The sequence below is a fragment of the Gorilla gorilla genome, chromosome 6 (assembly GCF_029281585.2).
Source record: "Gorilla gorilla gorilla isolate KB3781 chromosome 6, NHGRI_mGorGor1-v2.1_pri, whole genome shotgun sequence".
NCBI classification, from domain to species: Eukaryota; Metazoa; Chordata; class Mammalia; order Primates; family Hominidae; genus Gorilla; species Gorilla gorilla.
The window spans coordinates 134,162,798-134,186,993 of record NC_073230.2 but is presented as its reverse complement, the minus strand read 5'-3'; the positions used below and the strand labels follow the sequence as shown (position 1 = coordinate 134,186,993).

General features: G+C 36.4%; 1 long non-coding RNA gene across 2 annotated transcripts in view; it reads right to left on the bottom strand.

Annotated features, from left to right (window-relative positions):
- Window positions 1–24,196, bottom strand: part of LOC101124486 (uncharacterized) — a 248,938-nt gene that overhangs the window by 19,636 nt on the left and 205,106 nt on the right. The window contains exons 4-5 of one of the 2 annotated variants that reach the window (XR_008667426.2): window positions 16,587–16,739; window positions 3,912–3,998 (exon numbers count right to left, since the gene is read on the bottom strand). This is a non-coding gene — a long non-coding RNA (uncharacterized lncRNA). The remainder of the gene's footprint in view (window positions 1–3,911; window positions 3,999–16,586; window positions 16,740–24,196) is intronic. The other variant, XR_008667428.2, reaches the window with a different exon arrangement.

The window sequence follows — 24,196 nt, the reverse complement described above, 5'->3', positions numbered from 1 at the left end:
TTAGAATTCAGACTCAGGATGATTGTCATAAGGAAATATATTAACATGTTTATTTAAAATGAGAAATCAAGTTGGAATTTTTATAAGAAGAAGTAATTTTGATTTGATTGATGAGTTTGACAAAGATAAGTGGCTTTTCCAATGAGGATTTATGGCGAATATTTCCCATAAATTAAATAAACAAAATCAGCAACTCCAAAGGTTTGATAATAATTCATTCAAAACATTAAAAATAAAAGTCTTACCAAAGCTATTTTATTAGGAAAGTTATGTTGAAATTAACAATACTTGGATTTTTCTAACCTTTCCTGAGAAAATCAGGTTAAACAAGGTACCTCTAGGTTACAAAGTAAAATGACAATTAATGGTGAATCATTTTTGGTGAATTATTTTTATATTCTTTCCAGAAATTAAGGAAGAGGTTGAGTCTACTTTCAGGGTGTCATTTATAAGTCGTATTGTATTCTACTCTTTGCTTACATCGAATATGCAAGACATAATTGAATCATCGGCTGATACAGCATCAAAAATAATAACAACTTAAAAGTAATTCAGAAAAATGTGTGATGTATGTATAATAAATTTCCTAATTTATGTAGAAAACATTTCTCAATGTATTCATCTATTTTAAAAGATGAAAAATAGGAATAGATTTGATTTTCAATCCTGTCTTATTATAACATTAAAAAATAATCTTTAAAAAAAATTTTTATTTCAATAGCTTTTGGGGAACAGGTGGTTTTAGGTTACATGGATAAGTTCTTTAGCAGTGACTTCTGAGATTTTGGTGCACCCGTCACACAAGCAGTATACACTGTACCCAATATACAGACCCCATATATAGTCTTTTATCTCTCATTCTCCTCCTTCCCTTCCCCACAAATCCCCAAAGTCCATTATATTATTTTTATGCTTTTGCATCCTCATAGCTTAGTTCCCACTTATAAGTGAAAACATACAATATTTGGTTTTCAATTCCTGAGTTACTTCACTTAAAATAATGGCCCCCAACTCCATCCAAGTTACTGCCAAAGTCACTATTACCATTCTGTTTTATGGCTGAGTAGTATTCTATGGTGTATATATACCCCATTTTCTTTATCCACTCTTTGATTGATGGTCATTCAGACTGGGTCCATATTTTTGCTATTGTAAATTGTGCTGCCATAAACATGCATGTACATTTGTCTTCTTCATATAATGACTTCTTTTCCTTTGGGTAGATACCCAGTAATGGGATTGCCAGTAGTTCTCCTTTGGGGAATGGTAGTTCTACTTTTAGTTCTTTGAGGGATCTCCCTACTGTTTTGCACAGTGGAAGTACTAATTTACGTTTCCACCAGCAGTGTAAAAGTGTTCCTTTTTTATCACATTCATGCTAACATCTATTATGTTTTTTATTTTTTAATTATGGCCAAGAAAAAATTATTTTTGAGCATATGAATGAACTATGTGAAAAATATAGTCCCTTTTAAAAATTAATAGTTGCATTTATAACAAAAATTGTACTTTATATTATACATATAAATTTAAAAATTTTTATTTTATACATTCATACTTATCATGTTTTATATATGTTACTTTGATCAATTGTGTATTAATTATAATTACAAATATAACTCAGTCTAGGAGAAACATTTTAGCACTCAGAATCTTGGGGTCATAGAACTTAATGTAATCCTAGCACTTAATGAGGCTGAGATGGAAGCATTACTTTATCCCAGGAGTTCTAGACCATCCTGGAAATACAGTAAGAACCCATCTCTATAAAAAATTTAAAAATTAGCTGGTTGTGGTGGTGTGTGCCTGTGGTCTCAGCTACTTGGGAGGCTGAGATGGGAGGATTGCTTGAGCCTGGGAGGTTGAGGCTGCAGTGAGCCATGATCATGCCACTGCACTCTAGCCTGTGCAACATAGTGAGACCTTAACTCAAAAAATATATAAATGTATATTACTTTGTTATAAAATTATCTAAGGCAAATGAAATGTCAATAAAATTTAAGAAATGAAAGACATTATTTAACATTTGTATTGAAAGGAGAGTTTGCTAAAGAATTTTTAAATGGCTAGTTGTGCATATAAAAGTGCTGTGGTAATCCCATTACTGGGTATATACCCAAAGGAATATAAATCATTCTATTACAAAGATACATGCATGCATATTTTTATTGCAGCATTATTCACAATAGCAAAGACATGGAGTCAACCCAAATGCCCATCAATGACAGACTGGATAAAGAAAATGTGATACATACACACCATGGAATATTATGCAGCCATAAGAATGAATCAGATCATGTCCTTTGCAGGGACATGGATGGAGCTGGAAGCCATTACCCTCAGCAAATGAATGCAGGAACAGAAAACCAAACACTGCCTGTCCTCTCTTATAAGTGGGAGCTGAACAATGAGAACACATGAACACGGAAGGAAATAACACACAGTGGGGCCTGTCATAGTGGGGAGGTGGAGGAAGAGCATCAGGATAAATAGCTAACACATGCGGGGCTTAATACTTAGGGGATAAGTTGATAGGTGCAGCAAACCACGATGGTACATGTCCTGCACATGTATCCCGGAACTTAAAATAAAATAAAATAAAATAAAAAAATTTAAGTGCTGTGGTATTTAGATTCTACTGAAATTTAAAAGGTAAAGGTTCTAGGTAATTTTTTTAAGAGATAACATTTAAAATATGCCTTAAATCACATTATTTATTTTTTAAAACACATGACAAAATCTTAATGGCAACTTTTAAATATGTAAAGAGACCCAGACTTTTTCTAAATATTCCGTGAATATACATAATCCAAAATGTGGAAACCTCTGGTCTAAGTAACATGCATCTTCACAGAGGTTTTCCAATCTTCCTGAAGAGTTCAATCCATTAATTAGTCTATCTTATTTTTCTCTCAATCCTTACCATTAACAGAATGCCTGGAAGATATGTGGTGCTCAAAAATATTTTCCAAGATAATAAATAGCATTATAAGCACAAGTTAGTCCTAAGCACAACTGAAATTTCAGCAACTTACTTTCTGAAACATCTTTATATCATTTATAGATCACTTACTCGTTCACCACTGGCTTCTAGGATATTGTTTGAAAATATGGGCCGGGTGCGGTGGCTCACACCTGTAATCCCAGCACTTTGGGAGGCCGAGGCGGGCAGATCACCTGAGGTAAAGAGTTTGAAACCAGCCTGGCCAACATGGTGAAACCCCGTCTCTACTAAAAATACAAAAATTAGCCGGGCACGGTGGTGGGCGCCTGTAATCCCAGCTACCCAGGAGGCTGAAGCAGGAGAATTGCTTGAATCGAGGAGGTGGAGGTTGCAGTGAGCCAAGATAGCACCATTGCACTCCAGCCTGGGAGACAGAGCCAGACTCCATCTTAAAAAAAAAAAAAAAAAAAAAAAAAGAGAGAAAGAAAATGTATAGTTTTAATCGAACATAACTTAATGTCACTCATCCCAGGGACAGTTACATTCTACAAGGGAAATACTGAATTTCAATACAAATTCAATTCATTAAATACTTCTTAAATTCCTACTATCTATCACTCACTTTGTTAGAGGCTGATGATATATCAGTGAACAAGACAGTCATGGCCTTGCTTTCAAGGAAATGACCTTTTGCAAAAAAGATGGATGTTAAACCAGTAATGACAAGTATGATGAGGATTCAAAAGGAAAATAAAATGAGTAAGGAAGCATCAATGAAAAAGACACAACCTGATCTCTGAGATCAGGTATAGACACACTAGTGGAGAAATATATTACAACAGGGTAGAAAAATGCATATATGTATATAAACACCCTACTAAATAAATTATTAAACTAATATATGAAAATGTATGTGTGTGCAAGGGCAATAGTTGGTGAAAAAAAGAGTGAACTATTGAGCACTTACCATATTCAAAACTATGTATTAAGCTTTTCTGAAAATAAAAAGTCAAATATGTTTGGGATCATCTTGTGTAACAAGTTGCATTAAAATCTGAAAGACAAATTACAGTTTAAAAACTTTATCTCTCAATGGATCACATACCCACAGTTATTTTAAATAAATGATATCTATATCATTGATGATATATGATATATATCAGATTTTATGTGATGATATATATATTTTATACGATGATATATATCATATATATCAACATATCCATAATCAATTATATATATACAATATTTTAAAGAGTTCCTAAGACTTCTTAAAATATCCAAAATTTGCCTACAATATGTAATTATAGCTTCAGTGAATAACAACATTTATTTAAAATTGTAAGACATCAAAAGCTTAACTTTAATTCAGTAATCTTCTCTCTTCTTTCTCCAACAGCTATTCCATATTTTCTATCCATGCGAAACAAAGTAATAATATAAGACCCAGGGCCATTGTAGTGCAATAGATGTAGCTTTGATTTCCTATTCCAACAATTCTGACTCCGCAATCTTAGAAAAGTTACTTAACCTCTCATCTTAATATCATCAGGACAAAATAAGAAAACACTACTGTTAATATATTCATCATATAATTGCCATCAAACACATGTGAAATCCTTTATCGTTATGTGTTTTTAATGTTAATATACACTACTTTATATTATTATTTTGGCCTAAATCAATATGTTTTTGCATTTTAATCCTGAAGTACAAGAGCAGAATTAAAAGTTTTTCCACATGTTAAAAAGATGCTACACAGCTAAGGGTGTAGGTTGACAGAGATTTGGAAAAGAGTAGGACAGTCTAAAGTGGAATTTCTAAACACAAATTATAAAGATTTTTGGTGATTCTGCCACTTTCAAAAATCAAATTTGCATGTATGATAGAGATATTCAGTACACACACATACACATACACACACACATTCATACATACACAAAATTGAGACTGGACAAGGTTCAAACATTTTGTTTTCAGTCTTGCTGACCAATTTGATAATTTCCTCTAATTTCTTTATAGCCTTGGTTGATATTGGTAGTTTTATTTTCTTTCCTGGTTTATTATTTTTGATCACCTGAAATAGCTCTGGGGGAAAAAATGGTAGGGAGAACCTTATTTCTGGTAGTATAGTTTCCTTCTAACTAAAATGAAACCTACTGCTGAAGTCCCAGAGATAGCACAAACACAGAAACTTAATTTCCTGTGGTGACTCAATGCAGCAGCTAATTCATTTTCAGACTCGTGATGGTGCAATGTAAAGAAGCTTGCCAGAAACTTAAAGTGACCCTTAAAAAACTCAGCATGTTTGATCTGGGAAAACTATTGCCCTTATGAGATTTCAGTTGCTTCACCTTGTACTTTTTATTTATATAATTACTCAGAGGACAGGAATAGTAGGACAATTTTTAATCATGGCAAAATGTAGCAGTAGCATTAAAAGTAAGTTATTTGTAAAACAGAAAGGTGGCCTGGATTTATGGAAAAATAGCTGGAGGATGAAGATATTATTTTTCTGAAGTATCAGCTGAAGCCCATCTGTGCACCACTGTATGATGATGTCTTAATTCTTAACCTTATTATCAAAAGCTCTCAGCAAAGGTCATCAAACAAACAAACAAGCATTTATTAGAGAGAGATATTAGGAAAAATATGCATGAGTCACAGCATTGTTCTCTCCCTGTCCAGAGGAGTAGAATGTATACATTCTTCTAAACAATATATAGTAAAGCAATAAAGTCACTCATCCCAGAAAATGTTTTACCTCCTTTTCCCAATATCTATTAGGCTTATTCATCTCTTACTGAGTATTTCATTTTCAGTGTAAAAAAAAAATTCCTGAAAGGAAATGGCAAAATAATAAAGATCTATTTTTACAACAAGGGGAAGACCATTCAGATTTGTTGTATTCATTTTCTAAGCATTTTTTCTTTTTTAGTAAATACTGGATAGAAATCACATAGAAAAAAAGACTTAAGAAAGAAGCTTTAATTATGGAACACACAAGATTCCTAGCTAAACAGAGTTCCTTTGTTTGGAGTGATTTAACACTCTTTCATGCACAATTCAGGAATTAGTCACCTGAGGACAAGAATGCAAGGTGCTTACGGTTCTTACAGAGTATCTCCTGTTGGGGTGTATTGACAAATTTTCCCTGCCAGTAATCAGCTATGTGATAAGATTCCCCGAGATTTCTAATGTCAGAAAACCCATGATAGTACAGCCTGAAAACATGAGAAGACACAAAGAAGGAAAGTACTTATTTTTGCCCATAGGAGAGAAGGCTACTGATAATGTGATTAAGTGTTCCCACCACAACAATTAATATTACTTGACATGAATAAGAAACAATTATCTTAAAGAGGAAAATTGAAGCCTCAAAATATAGCCCATGGATAGGTTAATATGCTAAACCCCTTCTGCCAAAGATAATGACATTTACTCATTCATTCAATCTTTCATTAATTTACATATCAATTTATTGAGTACTACTTATGTGTTAAGCACTATTTCAGGAATTGGGATACATCAGTGGAAAAGGCAGGCAAGCGGTGTCTTGGTTCATTCATGCTGCTAACATAAAGTACCTTAGACTAGGTAATTTATCAATGATAGAAATTGATTGCTCCCAGATCTGGAGGCTGGGAAGTCCAAGATCAAAGCACCAGCAGATTCAGTATCTGGTAAACACTGTTTCAGAGATAGTGCCTTCTTGCTGCATCCTCACATGGTAGAAGAAGAAAGGTTGAACAAACTCTGTCAGGAATCTTTTATAAGGGCACTAATCCTATTAATGATGGCAGAGTCCTCATGACCTAATCATCTCCCAAAGGCCTTATCTCTTAATACCACATTGGGGATTAGGTTTTAACATATGAATTTGAGAGGACACATTCAGACTACAGCAATTCCATAATTGAACATCCCAAGTTCATGACCTTCTCACATGCAAAATACATTTATTCCATCCCATCACCCCAACATCTTAACTCATTTCAACATTAAATCCAAAGTCTAAAGTCCAGAGTTTTATCTAAATATCATCTAAATCAGATTTGTGTGGGACTCAAGGTATGATCCATCCTGACACAATTTGTTCTCCAGCGGGAACCCATGAAATCAAACAAGTTATGTGCTTCCAAAATATAATTGTGAGACAACGGACAGGCCTAGGATAGACATTCCCATGTATGGAATACATGAGATTAGATACATGGAATACATAGGAGTAGGATAGATACTCCCAAAAGGGAGAAATAGAAGAGAAGAAAAGAGTAATAGATCTCAAATAGGTCCAAAATCCAGCAAAGCAAATAACATTAAATCTTAAAACTTGAGAATATATCTTCTCTTTATGTCTTGCTTTCCAGATAAATTGGAGCAGGGTTTGGTCCCTAAGACTCCAGGCAGTCCCATTCGTTGGTTTGCCAGGTTGCTGTCAGGTGCATGTGGCTCTTCCAGGCTAAAGTTGCGTGCACTACTATTTTGGAGTTTTGGAGGCAGCTCCACTTCCCACTGCTCCACTAGATATTGTCAAAGTAGGGGTTCTCTGTGGTGACCTTGCTCCTACAGCACCATTAGACACTGTCCTAGTAGGTGAGCTCTGCAGTAAGTCTACCCCTGTGGATAGTCTCTGTCTGGGTCCTGAGGCTCTCTAGGGCATCCTTTGAAATCTAGGTGGAGGCAAATATACCCCCACAGCTCTTGCACTATGTACACTGGAAGAGTTGGCACCATGTGGATGTGGCCAAGTTTTATCACCTCTTCCTCCAAAGGGACAGCTACTCTGGCTCATGCCACACCTGGGCCCACTGGAGCCACACCTGGGGTTGTTGGGCAGGGAGCACTGCACCTGAATTCAGGGAGCAGAGACTTTAGTCAATGCTTGGCAGTGAGCCCTGAGGTCCCACAGGCACTCTATGTCCCTCCTTTGAAACCATTCTGTTCTCAACGTTTTGGAACTTTGACTCTGTGATGAGAATGGCAGCCCTAAAGATCTCCAAAATGCCTTCAGGATAACTTTTCAATTGTCTTAATGAATAGCACCGGGATGATCAATACTGATTTCTTTATCCACACCGTTGGTGTACTCTTCCAAACATTCTTTCTCATTTCTTACAAGATAGGCTGAGAAGGCTGAGAATTTTCCAGATCTTTAAGTTCTGCTTTCCTTTCGCTTATAAGTTATGTCCTTAAATTACCTCTCTCTTCTAGCATTTTACTATAAGCAGTTAAGAGAAGCCAAGCTGCTCCCTCAACATTTTGCTTAGAACTTTCTTCTGCCAAATATCCTATTTCATCACTCAAGTTTCTCCTTCCACAAAACACCAGGACACAAACACAATCAGCCAAATTATTTGCAACTCTAAAACAATAATTGCCTTTCCTTCAGTTTCCAATAATTTGTTCCACATTTCCATCTGAAACCTTATCAGAATAGCCTTTACTGTTCATATTTCTACGAGTATTCTGTTCACTACCTCTTAGGTAATGTCTAGAATACTGAGGGTTTCTCTACAACTTTCTTTTGGTTCTGAGGCCCCACCAGATTTGCCCTTTACAGCCTGTTCACATCAATATAGGCTTTCTCTAGCATGCACTCCAAAACTCTTCCAACCTTTATCAATTACCCAGTTCCAAAGCCACCTCCACATTTTTAGGTATATATATGTATATATTTATCAACACCCCCACTTCTCAGTACCAGTTTCTTAGTCCATTTGGGCTGCTATAACAAAATAGTTTAGACTGGGTAATTTATAAACAAGAGATATGTAGTCCTCTCAGTTCTGGAGGCTTGAAAGTCCAAGATCATGGTGCCAGCAGGTTTGGTGTCTGGTGAGGGCTGCTTTATAGATCTTGCTTTCTTGCTTCATCCTCACATGGTCAAAGGGGAAGCAATAAACAAGCTCTTTCAGACCTCTTTTATAAGGACATTAATCCCATTTGTGAGGACATTAATCCCATTAATCCCCTCGTGACCTAATCATTTCTCAAAGGCCACCTCTTAATACCATATTGAGGACTAAATCTCAAAAATAAATTTTGGGAGGGAGTGGGACACATTCAGACCATAGTGGAGGGAAACAAGAAAGAAATAATATAGATATATTAATATCTAAATGAACAAGATAAATGTACATAATTATTAGTGTTGTGCAGACTATGAAAACATTAGGAAAAGAAAGTAAACATAAAAGCATCTGGGGCACTTTCTGAGCAAGTGAAACTGGTGTCTGAAATGTGAATAACCTCAAGGAGCCTGACACAGAAAGAAGGTGATTGGGAAAAATCTAGGAAGAAAAAAAAGGAGCCAAGTGTGTTTGGGAAAAAGAAACATGTAGTATGGCTGGAGTACGGGGGTAAACAGGATTAAGGGGGAGGTGAAGTTGGAGAGGTAGATAGAATTAAAATGGTCAGAGACCTGAAGATCATAAGGAAATGCAGTTTTAAGTCTGGTAGTTTATAACTGTAGAATCTTAATAAAGAGAATGGCATGAATTTACTTATACATTAAAAAGAGTAGCCTGGCTAGAGAATGAAAAATGGACTATAGCCAACTAAGAGAAGCAATGAGAACAGTTGAGAGACACCATAGCAAGATAGGTGAGAAAGACAGTAGTCTCTAATGGGGTGACAGCAGTGAATACGGTCATGAGCATGGCCATTCATAAAGGATGGGACATAGACTGAGTGGTGATGTGGACGAAGAGCTCAATCAATGAATGACCTCTAGGTTTTTGGTTTGTGTAAATGAGTGGGTGGTGGAGCCATTGTATGAGACAGGAAGAACTAGGAAGAAAAAGATTTTGTTGGACAAAACTAAAGACTTCCTATGTCAATATTAACTTTGACATGCATATTTGACATGCAAGCAGAGATTTCAAGTAAGAAGTTGGTTTTACCAGTTTAGAACTGATATGAAGGTATTACTTAGAGAAACAAATGTGAAAGTCATAGACATAGAGCTGTTATTTAAAGCTATGGGACTGGATATTAATGTAAGAAGAGATAATAAAGGACCAAGACTAGGGATACTCTAGCACTTACAGGGTGACCATAAAAGGAGCAGAGCAAAGGAAGCTGAGAAGGAGTGCTGTTGTGAAGGTCAAAAGAAAAGTGGTTAAAGGAGACAGCGAGTAACTGCTGAACACCAAGAAGTCAATAAGATGAGGACTGAAGATGGAAGGCACTGATGATTTTAATAAGAGCTGAATTGGTGGGATTGTGAGAACATGTATTAGGGAATGGTGGTCAAGATACGGTGTTGTAACAAATACACCCCCAAATATCAGTGGCTCAACCCAATAAAGGTTTATTTGTTAGACATGCCATGTCCAGGGGTCAATCATTGAACTCTTATCCGGTTTGGCAGCCCTCACTCATCTTGTATAATGCCATTTTAAACAAATAGCCTCCAAGTTTGTTACAGTAAAGGAAGAGAGTGAGAGAGAGAATGGCATATTGTTAAAGACCTTGTCTGAAAATTGTTTACATCATTTCCGTGCCCATTGACCAAAATCCAATGACATGGTATCGGAAGTTAGGAAATGTAGAAGAGAACGTGAGTATTTGATGATCTCAAACAGTGTCAATCAGTAACAGGATAAAAGCCTGATTTACTGGATTGAAGGGAGGGTGAGAGGTGACGAGACAGAGAAAATAAAGACAATATAAATATCCTCCATCTCATAAAAGCCTTCCTTGAGTACCTCTTGCTCAAGCTATTAGCTCATCTGACATCTCCTTGGCACAAAGTTCTTTGAGTTATCAACTCTCAGCCTTGACAAAAATTTTGCTGTGTTATATGCAGATTACTTTCAAATAATTGTAAGTAATGTATTTGACATTGATATTGCTAAATTGTGTAGCTTGACATTGTCATATAATGAGCAATTAATGGCCAAAAACAGTGAATAAAATTTTCACTCTTATGTTTAGGTTTGAAACTATAATCAATAGTGAAAAAAAAAACAGGAACTGCATCAAAGACAGTATAAAACGCATAGTACAAATTTTGTGGAGTTTTTTGTTTTTTGGGTTTTTTCTTCAACTCTTATTTTAGATGTAGGGGGTACATGTGCAGGTTTGTTACATGGGTTATACACTATTGGGGGAATTGTAAATTAGTTCAGACACTGTGGAAAGAAGTTTGGAGATTTCTCAAAGAACTTAAAATGAATTTTCAATGTGGTATTTGCTTCCAAAACAAACCTAAGGTCAATAAAGGGGAAGAGGATTAATACCTGTAAGTTCTTTCTATGTGTCAGGCATTTTAACTCACATGTTATATAAGCCACAGAATAACATTAATTACTTAGTAATAGAATCCCATCTTACAGATGAAATTGAAGCTCTAAGATCAAATACTAGTAAGCAATGTTTGGAGTTTAAACTTAGCTAATCCTGATTCCAAAATCCATGCTCTTTCCACCCTATGATGGGTTCTATTCAAAGTTCAAATAAATCGTGGTGTAGGGCTATTCTGTTTTAAAATTATCATATCAAGAGCTTCTACAAAATTGCCTTTGAGGAAAAATTTTCTATTAAAGCTGTACATTAATTCTGATCATTACTTCTGCTTAAATTCCAGTCTTTCATCAATCAACTGCTTTCAGAGAATCTGCATTAGGATATTTCACTTCACATTAAAATCAACACATCTAAAACTTGATCTTCCTCTTAAAAACTACTCTTTTCCCACACTTTTTCATTTTTGGACTATGTCATCACTTTCTCTGTCAGCTCACAATTCAATCTCTTGACCTGTTACAAGTTTTCCATTATTCTTATATGCATCTCTTCTCTGCTAGACTTCAACTCGTTGAAAAAGGACCCCACGTCTTCTTCATCTTTTATGTCCATTATCTCTGCCATTATCTTGCTCATAGCATCTCCATGGCACATGTTTGTTGTTGCTGTTAATAATAAAATATAATGTGAACTCAATCTTTCTTTTCTTTTTTCACTATCCCAAATACTCTAATGTAGTTACTGTAACAGTTTTCTAATTGGCCTCCTGTTACTTCTCCTTCTAATTGCTCCTACAGACTAAAACTGTATCCAAAAAAAAAATTAATAAAATACTACTTGGTCACATCAGTTCTCTTTTCCAAAATTCTCCAATGGTTTCTTTTGATTATTTAGTTGGAATTCCCTGGCACACAATGCCCTCCCTAATCTAGTCCTTCTTTGTCTCTCAACTGATAAATATGTAGCATTTTCAACACACACAGAGATAGAGAGAGACTTCCTCTTCCAGGATATGATAGAGTGAACATTCATTTCCCTATTCCTCCTGATAAGTACATCTTAAACTCTGGACGTAAAAACATACATATAAAACAAACATAAGAAGATTCTGAAAGGTAAAAAGAAGAAAGAAGAATGCCTAGAGACCTCAAAACCCGAGGAACAACATGGTGGAAAGATCCCTGTGTTTTCTTTTAACCTCACGTAGCCTAGAGTTAGAATGGAGAAGCAAGAAATTCAGAAATACCTACAGGCACAGAAAGAAAAGCCCCCAAAAAGTATGACTGAAAGGGTCAACCTAGCAAAGGCAGAAAGCATGCAGACAACAGTCACTCAATTCCAGCCAAATACCACAGAACAAAACTGTGTCCCCTTTTTCCACGTCAAAGACTGAGTACAGATCTTAAACATCCACATTCATGAGACTGTAATGAGCACCTCAACACATATCCCAGAATGGTATCAGAGAAGACTCAGTTAAAAGCCAGGACCTTGGGACCGGGCACGGTGGCTCACACCTGTAATCCCAGCACTTTGGGAGGCCGAGACCGGTGGATCATGAGGTCAGGAGATCGAGACCATCCTGGCTAACAAGGTGAAACCCTGTCTCTACTAAAAATACAAAAAATTAGCCAGGCGTGGTGGTGGGTGCCTGTAGTCCCAGCTACTCAGGAGGCTGAGGGAGGAGAATGGCATGAACCTGAGAGATGGAGCTTGCAGTGGGCCAAGATTGTGCCGCTGCACTCCAGCCTGGGCAACAAGGCAAGACTCCATCAAAAAACAAAAACAAAAACAAAAAAAACCAGGACCTTCACCAACACCCAGCATTAACAATAACACACCATAATGATGCCAGTAAAGACCGAATGGGGAACAAAACTTTCACCTTTACATAACAATAATGAGGAGTCCAAGTATAACTCAGATGTTAACAAAGGCCTAGTGGTGATACTAGACTTCTACATTCACCAGCCAGTAATGGGGTGACAGAAAGGTATCCAAGAAATCAGTTTAAAAAGAGAGTTTGTAGAGACTGATAAACTGATTCAAAAGTTTATAGAGAAAAGCAGAAGTTTATATGGAAAAGCAAGAATAGCCAATGCAATATTGAAGGAGATGAACAAAATCATAGTACTGACACTACACGACTCTAAGACTTACTATAAAGCTACAGTTCAAGTAAGTGAGGTGTTCATGAAAGAACAGAGATATCTATTCCATGATTAATGAGACAACTGATTATTGACAAAGGAGCAAATGAAATTCAGTGGATAAAGGATAGTCATTTCAACAAATAGTGCTGGAAAAACTGTATATTCACATGCAAAAAAACTGAATCGAGACACAGCCTTACACCTTTCAAAAAATTAGGTCAAAATGGGTCAGAGACTTACATGCAAGACAGAAAAGTATAAAACTCCTAGAAAATAATGTAGGAAAAACAGTAGGTGACCTTGGGTTTGGCGATGATTTTTTAGATAAAACACTGAAAGCATAATCATGAAAGATAAAATTCTCAAGTTGGACTTCATTAAAATTAAAAATGGCTCTGTGAAAGACAGTATTAGAATGAAAAGTCAAATGACAAATTGTGAGAAAATCTTGGCAAAACCCATATCTGATAAAGGACTGATAACCAAAATATACAAAGAACTCTTAAAACTCAGCTATAAGAAAACAAACAACACAGTTAAAAATTAGTAAAACATCCGGACAGACATTTCACCAAAGAAGGCATACAGATGGAAAATAAGCATATGAAAAGACACACAACATTATATGTAGTTAAAGAATTGCAAATTAAAACAATGAGATACCACTACATATCTATTAGAATGGCTAAGATAAAACACTAGCAACATCAAATGCTGGTAAGGATGTAGAACAACAGGAGCTCCTGTTCATCATTGGTTGGAATGCAAAATGGCACAGCCAATTTGAAAGACAGTTTACAAAACGAGCATACTCACACCATACAATCTAACATTCACACTCCTTGGCACTTACCCTAATGAGTTGAAAACATATGTCCACACAATACCCTGTACACAAGTGTTTACAGCAGATTTACTCATAATTACTAAAACTTGGAAGAAACTAAGATGTCTTTCAATGCTTACACAAACAATGGTACATTCATACTATGGAATAGAACTATTGATACATTCAACAACCTGGATGAATCTTCAGATAATTATGATCAGTGAAAAACCACACATGCTGTATGATTCCATTTATGTAATATTCATGAAGTGACAAAAATATAAAACTAGAAAACATATTAGTGATTGTAAAGGGTTAAAATGCGGCTGGGGCAGAGGGAAAGGCGGTTTGGCTATCAAAAGTTAACAGGAGGACTCCTATGGTGATAGAAATGCTCTTTGTTGATAGTGTCCATGTCAGTGTCCCGAGTGTTATACTGTACTACAGACTTGCTTGATGTTACCTTTGGGGGAAACTGGGTAAAAAATAGGTAAGATTTCTGTATTATTTCTTATTAGTGTAAGTCTACAATTATCTCAAACCAAAAAAGTTTAATAAAAAATTAAACACATGAGAGAACAGATGCCATATCCATTTCCTTCTCAGATGTAGGATTCAAACTGGGAAACATGAATTACTCAGAGTAGTGTATAAAGCCACCTGCTTTCTTCCTAAAGCTCCTCTTTTAGAACTCATAAGGCTATGCCAATATTCTATTTTTGACCTTTGCTAGCAAATTGACAAAATTACCATTGATGGTAAAAGGGCTTCCGTGGTATAGGAATGAGGCTAAAATAACACATGTGGCTGCAGTCGTACTGCTCATGGCTCTGTTTCTTGACTCCGGCTTCACGTTACATTTGTTTAAAGGAATCTGTTGGTGATTCACCTGTTTCTGTCACTTCCCAGGAATAAATGGTAGTGTCACTCAGAGTCAAGTAGTGAAATATTTCACGGTATTCTTGTCATGGATTTTATTCTGCTCAATTGCTTGCAGTTGCCTGGCTTCATTTTGCCATATCAATAGCTTTCAGATGACTCTCTGTCTTACATGGATCTTTTCTATTTGATTGTTCACATATCCAGTTTGGTAGAGTTATGTTACTCTGAATATACCCTCAGTGCCCAGTGATAGTGATGTTGTTTCCAAACTTTACTGGGACACGAGAAATAGTAAACCTGGAAAGTCAAATAACCACAGAAGAAGTAAATCTGACTTTCCAAGTTGGCTGATACATATCTATATATGTGTGTGTGTGTGTATATATGTATGTATGTGTGTGTATATATATGTGTATATATATACACACACACACACACACACATATCCAAACAACATGTTGTTTGGGGGATATCAGATGACTGACACCCCCCAGAAAACCCAAATATGTTGTTTTCTGACAACAGTTCAAGAAATTTGTAATAAGAAAAAAAAAGATTTTCACATCTTACTAAGTTTCTAATATGCTATTAGCTACATATTTTTTTAACTAGATGCCATGGGGAGCTTGTGGAGGGGGAAATGTGAGATGTGGAAGTTGATAGATTTTAGAAAGATTCCTTGCTGGAGTTGATGACAGCTGTGGCAATAATAAGTCTGGCACCCAATATGGGAAATTCTTTGCAAATCGAATTTCAGAAATTGTATGAAGTACAAATCCTTTTGTGTAAGTATTCAGCCTATTTGTGTAGTTGGTGATACACAAATAAGGCTTGCAGGAAAGCCCACAAGTTGGATAGAAGCCTAGAGAAAACTTAGGCCCTTTAGACCTATTATTTATGTTGACTGTTTCTGTGAAATAGCTGGGATATTTGTTCCCACTTAAATCCTATGTTGAAATGTAATGCCCTGTGGGGCCTGGTGGGAGGCAATTAGATCATGGGGGTGGATCCTTCATGGTTTGGTGCTGTCCTCCAGATGGTGAGTGAGTTCTCCTGAGATCTGGTCATTTAAAAGTAAATGGCACTTCCCTCCCACCACTCTCTGTCTCTTGCTCCTGCTTTTGCCATGTGATGTGCCTGTTCCTGCTTCATCTTCCGCCATGAGTCAAAAGATCTCTGAGGCCTCCCCAGAAGCCGAAAGATGTCAGTGACATGCTTATACAGCCTGCAGAACCATGAGCCAATTAAACCTCTTTTCTTTATAAATTACCCAATCTCAGGTTTTTTTTAATAGAAATGCATGAATGGCCTAAAACACTCTAAATTTTCCAGAATAAATTTCTTTGCAAAACCAGCTGGACTAAATTTACCTCTATGGTGGTATGTCTTCCAATTCCACATGACCCAGTATCACTTCCAGACAGCTGGGGCAGAGTGGTTGTCCCCTGAATGTGCCTGCTTCTGAGCCCAGCTCCCCATTACCCATCCACAGGAAAATGCACTCAGTGTCATTGAGTGTACTTACCCTCGCCTCTTTCTCTCCCACTGAATCCTTGTCACTGTTCAATATCCAGAACAAATAACAGCTCCTCTGTGAGGTCGACCCAGATTCCACCAGACAAAGCTATCACTTCCTCTACATTATCAAACTGTTGGATATGCACCTCCACAATAGCACCTGTTTAAAATATATCAATATTAGTACTTTCACTATATTGTGACTTTCCGGATGGCAAAAAAAAAAAAAAAAAATTTTTTTTCTTCCCTTAATGATCAGGTCAGTGTATAATAACAAATAATAAGCTTCTAAACGATGATTGAGAGGTTCCTGGGCAAGATGGCCAAATAGGAAGAGCTCCAGTGTACAGCACCCAGCGAGACCAACGCAGAAGGCAGGTGATTTCTACATCTCCAACTGAGGTACCGGTTCACCTCACTGGGACTGGTTATACAGTGGGTGCATCCCATGGAGGGCGAGCAGAAGCAGGCTGGGGTGTCACCTCACCTGGGAAGCGAAAGTGGTCGGAGAACTACCTCCCCTAGCCAAGGGAAGCCATGAGGGACTGTGCTGTGAGGAACGGAGCATTCCGGCCCGGATACTACACTTTTCGCATGGTCTTCACCACCCACAGACCAGGAGATTCCCTCGGGTGCCTATACCACAAGGGCCCTTGATTTCAAGCACAAAACTGGGTGACCGTTTGGGTAGACACCAAGCTGGATGCAGGAGGTTTTTTTTCATACCCCAGTGGCACCTGGAACGGCAGCGAGACAGAACTGCTCACTCCCCTGGAAAAAGGGCTGAAGCCAGGGAGCCAAGTGTCTAGCTCAGCGGATCCCACTCTCACGGAGCCCAGCAAGCTAAGATCCACTGGCTTGAAATTCTTGCCGCCAGCACAGCAGTCTGAAATTGACCTGGGACGCAAAAGCTTTGTGGGGGGAGGGGCGAAATGCTGGAAGCATTCCCTTTGAAAATCAATATAAGACAAGGATGCCTTCTGTCACCACGACTATTCAACATAGTATTGGAAGTTCTGCCCAGGGCAATCAGGCAAGAAAAAGATATAAAGGGTATTCAAATAGGAAACAAGGAAGTCAAATTATCTCGGTTTGCAGATGACATGATTGTATATTTAGAAAACCCGATCGTCTCAGCCCAAAAACTCCTTAAGCTGAGAAGCAACTTCAGCAAAATCTCAGGATACAAAATCAATGTGCAAAAATCACAAGCATTCCTATACACCAATAATAGACAAACAGAGAGCTAAATCATGCACGAACACCCATTCACAATTGCTACAAAGTGAGTAAAATACCTTGGAATACACCTTACAAGGGATGTGAAGGACCTCTTCAAGAAGAACTACAAACCTACTGCTCAAGGAAATAAGAGAGGACACAAACAAATGGAAAAACATTCCATGCTCATGGATGGGAAGAATCAATATCGTGAAATGGCCCATACTGCCTAAAGTAATTTATAGATTCAGTGCTATTCCCCAAGCTACCACTGACGTTCTTCAAAGAATTAGAAAAAACTACTTTAAATTTCATATGGAACCAAAAAAGAGCCCGTATAGCCAAGACCATCCTAAGCAAAAAGAACAAAGCTGGAGGCATCACACTACCTGACTTCAAACTATACTACAAGGCTATAGTAAACAAAACAGCAGAGTACTGGTACCAAAACAGATATATAGACCAATGAAACAGAACAGAGGCCTCAGAAATAACACCACACATCTACAACCAACTGATCTTTGACAAACCTGACAAAGACAAGCAATGGGGAAAGGATTCCCTATTTAATAAATAATGTTTGGAAAACTGGTTAGTCAAATGCATAAAACTGAAACTGGACCCTTCCTTACACCTTGTACAAAAATTAAGTCAAGATGGATTAAAGACTTAAACGTAAGACCTAAAGCCATAAAAACCCTAGAAGAAAACCTAGGCAATACCATTCAGGACATAGGCATGGGCAAAGACTTCATGACTAAAACAACAAAAGCAATGGCAACAAAAGCCAAAATTAACAACTGGGATCTAATTAAACTAAAAAGCTGCTGCACAGAAAAAGAAACTATCCTCAGAGTGAACAGGCAACCTATAGAATGGGAGAAAATTTTTACAATCTATCTACATCTGACAAAGGGCTAATATCCAGAATCTACAAGGAACTTAAACAAATTTACAAGAAAAAAACAACCCCATCAGAAAGTGGGTGAAGGATATGAACAGACACTTCTCAAAGAAGACATTTCTGCAGCCAATAAAAATATGAAACAAAGCTAATCATCACTGGTCATTAGAGAAATGCAAATCAAAACCACAAATACGCCAGTTAGAATGGTGATCATTAAAAAGTCAGGAAACAACAGATGCTGGAGAGGATGTGGAGAAATAAGAACGCTTTTATACTCTTGGTGGGAGTGTAAATTAGTTCAACCATGGTGGAAGACAGTGTGGTGATTCCTCAAGGATCTAGAACCAGAAATATCATTTGCCCCAGCAATCCCATTATTGGTTATATACCCAAAGGATTATAAATCATTCTACTATAAAGACACATGCACACATATGTCTATTGCAGCACTATTCACAATGGCAAAGACTTGGAACCAACCCAGATGCCCAGCAATGATAGACTGGATAAAGAAAATGTGGCACATATACACCACGGAATACTATGCAGCCATAAAAAAGAATGAGTTCATGTCCTTTGCAGGGACATGGATGGAGCTGGAAACCATCATTCTCACCAAACTAACACAGGAACAGAGAACCAAACACCGTATGTTCTCACTCATAAGTGGGAGTTGAACAATGAGAATATATGGGCACAGGGAGGGGAACATCACCCACCGGGGCCTGTCGGGGGTTAGGGGCAAGGGGAGGAATAGCATTAGGATAAACACCTAATGTAGATGATGGGTTGATAGGTTCAGCAACCACCATGGCACATGTATACCTATGTAATAAAACCTGCATGTCCTGCACGTGTATCCCAGAACTTAAAGTATAATTTAAAAAGAAAGATGATTGAATAAATGGCTTTCTTAGTGGCCCAGAAAGCAGATCCATTTATAGCATTTAGACCATATTCTTCTAAAGCTTTCAATGTGTATTCCTTAATGTAAATAAGGGAGAATTTTCTGATCAAAAGTAATTAAACTTATAGCTATTCAATTAGCATATATTTGTAGCATACTTGCTACTGTAAGTGAGCTGGATATTTTATTCCTGTGACTTTATATAGACAAAAATTTCAGTTGTGTCTCTTAAAACATATTACATTCACTAAGTGTTTTCCACTTAAACCATTAAGATAGAATTCATGAAACAAACAGAAGGAAGAAAAACAAACCAAATCCTGCCATAAGTTTTAAAATGTTGAAAAAGGATGCTTGGGAACTCTACTTAAATCTTTCTTATATACCATCTATTTTAAGAGTAAACTGCTCATTGAAATCTTTACAAAGCCTGAGTGGTAATATAGTGAATAACTACGTAAGAAATCAGCAGATGGTATTCCTCAGCACTGTAATGCAACTGGACTTGATGACTAAAGATAACTATTGTAAAATCGGCCCACAATTTTAACAATGAGTGCTGTAAATTTCATAGGCCTGTAGGCTGACCATACCAACATGATCCCTCTCAATGTAAGTACATAAATATAACTGCTTATTTTATTGCACTCTTCAATCCTGCTAGCTCACTACTTTGTGGTTGCTAAGCAACCCTAGCAAAATTGTGGCATGCACACTTAAAAAGACAGAGACACGAAAATGTGCTTGTTGATTTATTTATTGGAATGGAAATGATCCAGATCCAAAATAAAATCTTTTCATTGTGATAGCTAGCACCAACTGGATAACAACTTTTAACTTCACTGCAATCACAATGAGACAATTTTTTTTGAAAAGGTTAAAAAAAAAAAGAAACCTAGATAATCCCTCACCCCAAATGAATATTTGTACAGTCATTTTTGGTGAGGGTTGCTTATGAATATCTTAAGATACATTTTGGCCTTGAAAGTTTCTGTGAAGAAGTATTAAGTAGAGTGGAGCCCAGAGCCAGGGCACTTGTAGGACAATATGAGGTATAAATTATTGTAACTGTATTACCCAGTGAGCAAACTAACCCATCAAGCTATATAGGTTGTCACAAAATGTACTGAGGCATTCCATTCCACTAAGGTGAGATAGGACGAAGGGCAGAAAGACGGAGTCTGAGTCCTAAAATCCTTGCTGCCTCAGGGTAATAGTAACTTATTTCACCATATTTATAGGTCACTAATGGTAACTGATCCAGAAGAAATGGTGGCATCAAATTGTCCTTGGCCTCTTGTCAAAAAGAAAGAAATCATAGATAATTACAGTCACAGACCAAAAAAATCCATACTCAATAACAACTCTGTTAGCATAAATACAGGAATAATAATAATATGCAATTTATACCATTTATTTTTAACATTTTTCTAATGGAATTGTTCAGTGCATGCAGAGAATCTATTATATAGAGAAAAATAAAGTATACTAGTATACTACTCCTCAAAGTTACAGGAGACTAAAATTGCTGTTTTCACTTTTGACTCTTAGTAGTGAACAGAATATTACAATGAATTGTCTCTCTCTTTCACCCTCTAATTCTCTTTTTTTGGCTAGATGGTTTTGTCAGGTGAAGTCAACATATTGGGAAATAATTTCAGCTCTTTACTCTGCATCTCAGAGCAGCACATGTACATTTTTCTAGGATTTAATTTTTATCTTTTCACTCTGTTCCTGAGCTGCCCCTTTCCATGATAACTTGTGTTAAAGAAAATTTGCATTATTTAGTGATATTGCTCATGTCTGTGATTTGTTGAGACTTGCTATGTGACCAGAGATGATACTGTTCTAGATTTTTGTTTGCTTGTTTTGTCAACATACTAAAATCCATTCCATAACAAAGTATCTTTGTTTCAGCAAAAAATGGATTTGGAATTGGGCCAAAGCCCAAATTTTGTTTTTGTTTTTGTTTTTTTCCCCTATGATAACAAGCACTGAAGGGAAGCAATATAATGCAATAAGGTAACTATTTTATTCCTAAAACACAAGTTATTATTCCATTCACTCAAATGTTATTTTGCTGAAATACTTGAAAATGGTGCTAAACCCAGGCGTAATCCCTGCTGAGAATCCTCAGACATATGTATGTTGCTTTAAAGCAGTCACACATTGCCTGTTTTCATAATATCTACGGCTAAGCCCTTTTAATCAAGCCTACATTGTTATCTTATTCTCCATTTTAAATTGTTGATTGTCACAAACATGGTGTGATAATCTTACTCATTGATTTGGAGCTTGAAAATTCATATGGAAAGTATGTGATAACTTATGACCACAGAATTTATTAATAGATTTCAGACTGTATCTGAGAACAATTTGTCTATTTCACTGATTAGTAATTGAGTTGGTAAATTCTTTGGCTATGTCAAACTGTCAATTTTGATCATATGTTAATACAAAGAAATAATTTTAAACTTTTTCCATTTATTTAGATTGATGTCTACATTATATTCTTTCAGTATCTTGCTTCATATATGAGTTTTATTCCTGAAAAAATATATCCAAATCAAATTTTAGTAAATTATATTATCTTAAACATAATAGAAAAATAATTTCTCAGCTTAGCACTACAAGTTAAATCCCTTTGGTTTTTTAATTTTTTTAATCTATTTCTTTTTTGAAAGAGGTAGTTTATATTATAAAAATATTTGGGACTTTATTAAGCAAACCATATAACAAATTGAAATCTAAGCTTTAAAACAAATATATTCATTACCTAATAAAAAGTCAACAATTGTTTCAATTAGACTCTTCCACCCAGAAACTCAGTTCAGGACAGACTTGTTAGCCCGTGTAGCTTCAAATTCTGTTTATGATATTCAGACAGATGATATTTTCATCCAACTCAAGTGTCTTGTTTTCTATTCACAAGGCAGTAAATACTTTTAGTAACTGTTTAACTCAAATGAATGGCACCGACACATGGGTTGCCTAGGTTGTACTTACTCATGCTTTATTGTCTTGTGCTTATATAAATCTCCTTGTCTCTAGGAAGCACACTTCCCTTGAGAAGCTTACCTGAAATGTCAGCTCAGCCAGAGCATGAAGCTCTAGCCCAGTGAATAATTCAAAAACCTGAAGACGTGCGAGTACTGAGTTAAAGCTCTCTTTTCTTGTTCACAAGAAGTAGAAAGCAAAACCTGCTGATTAGCACCTACGTAGGTGTTATTTTCAACTTTTAAACATAAATCAATTCATATTTTGTGTTTTTGTCCACAAAAGGAGAAAAAAAAAGCAGAAGAAAGTGAGAGTACCACATTTTTAAAATTTAAATTATTCTGAAATAAGTACTTTATGACAAAAATTTACTAGTGTTCAAATGTCAAAAAATATTATTGCATCCAAATATCTGAAAAGTAACATATTTGTAATGTGCTAATTGTTGAATCATAGCGTAGTGTTAACGTCTTCACATCTGAGAAGAATCTAAATTTACAAGTTCTTAAATGTGCTATTGCTCTGCTATATAAATAAGATTCACTAGTAGATAAATTTGTCATCATCTTACAGCTTGATCTTTGATTTAGATAATTCTTAAAGAAGTTAAATAAAAGTCAATCTCTCTAAACACTTCAATATACATTTAGGTGGTTTATAAGCACTCATCTATATAGGCTAGTCATCATATGTTCTAGAAACTCTTGCTTTCTAACATCCTTTTCAAAACCCTTTTCAAGCTTTGCTCCTCTGAATATCAACAGATAGTGAGATGTTCTGTTAGTGGTCTGGTTTTTTTCTTTGCTATATACTGTAGTGTTGAGAGGGAAACCTTTAAATAAGGCTACAGCAGACCTAAATGGCATGCTTGTTTCCTACAAGCCATATGGAATAATTTTAGGATGTAAACATGCAATCATTACAAAAATCTCAAACCAAAAAAAATCACTTTCAAAGTGGTATACTTGATGCCACTGTCCTGAAAGTAGGATCCTTGCTTTTAATTATGATCATTGACTACCACCACAATTTCTTGTCTGTGGATGATTTAAGAGATGATTGAATGTCACTGAGTGACAAAAACAAAAATAGTCTGTATACCACATAGTTTGCAATAAATTCTCCATGTGCACTGTAGTTAGGCTGTTCTTGCATTGTTGTAAAGAAATACTTGATACTGGGCAATTTATAAAGAAAAGAGGTTTAATTGGCTCACGGTTCTGCAGGCTGTATAAGAATGGCACCGACATTACTCAGCTTCTGGGGAGGCCTCAGGGAGCTGTTACTCATGGTTGAAGGCAAAGAGGAACCTGGCACATCACATAGCAAAAGCAGGAGCAAGAGAGAGAGAGAGTGGTGGGGGAGGTGCCACACACTTTTAAATGAGCTAGATTTCACTTAGCACCAGGGGGAAGGCCTAAGCCATGCATGAGGGATCCACCCCCATAATTCAAACACCTCCCACCAAGCCTCACCTCCAACACTGGCTAGGGATTACATTTCAACATGAGATTTGGGCAGGGACAAATATCCAAATTATATTAAAAAAACTTGCTGCCAAATTAAGTTTTATATCAACTTAAAT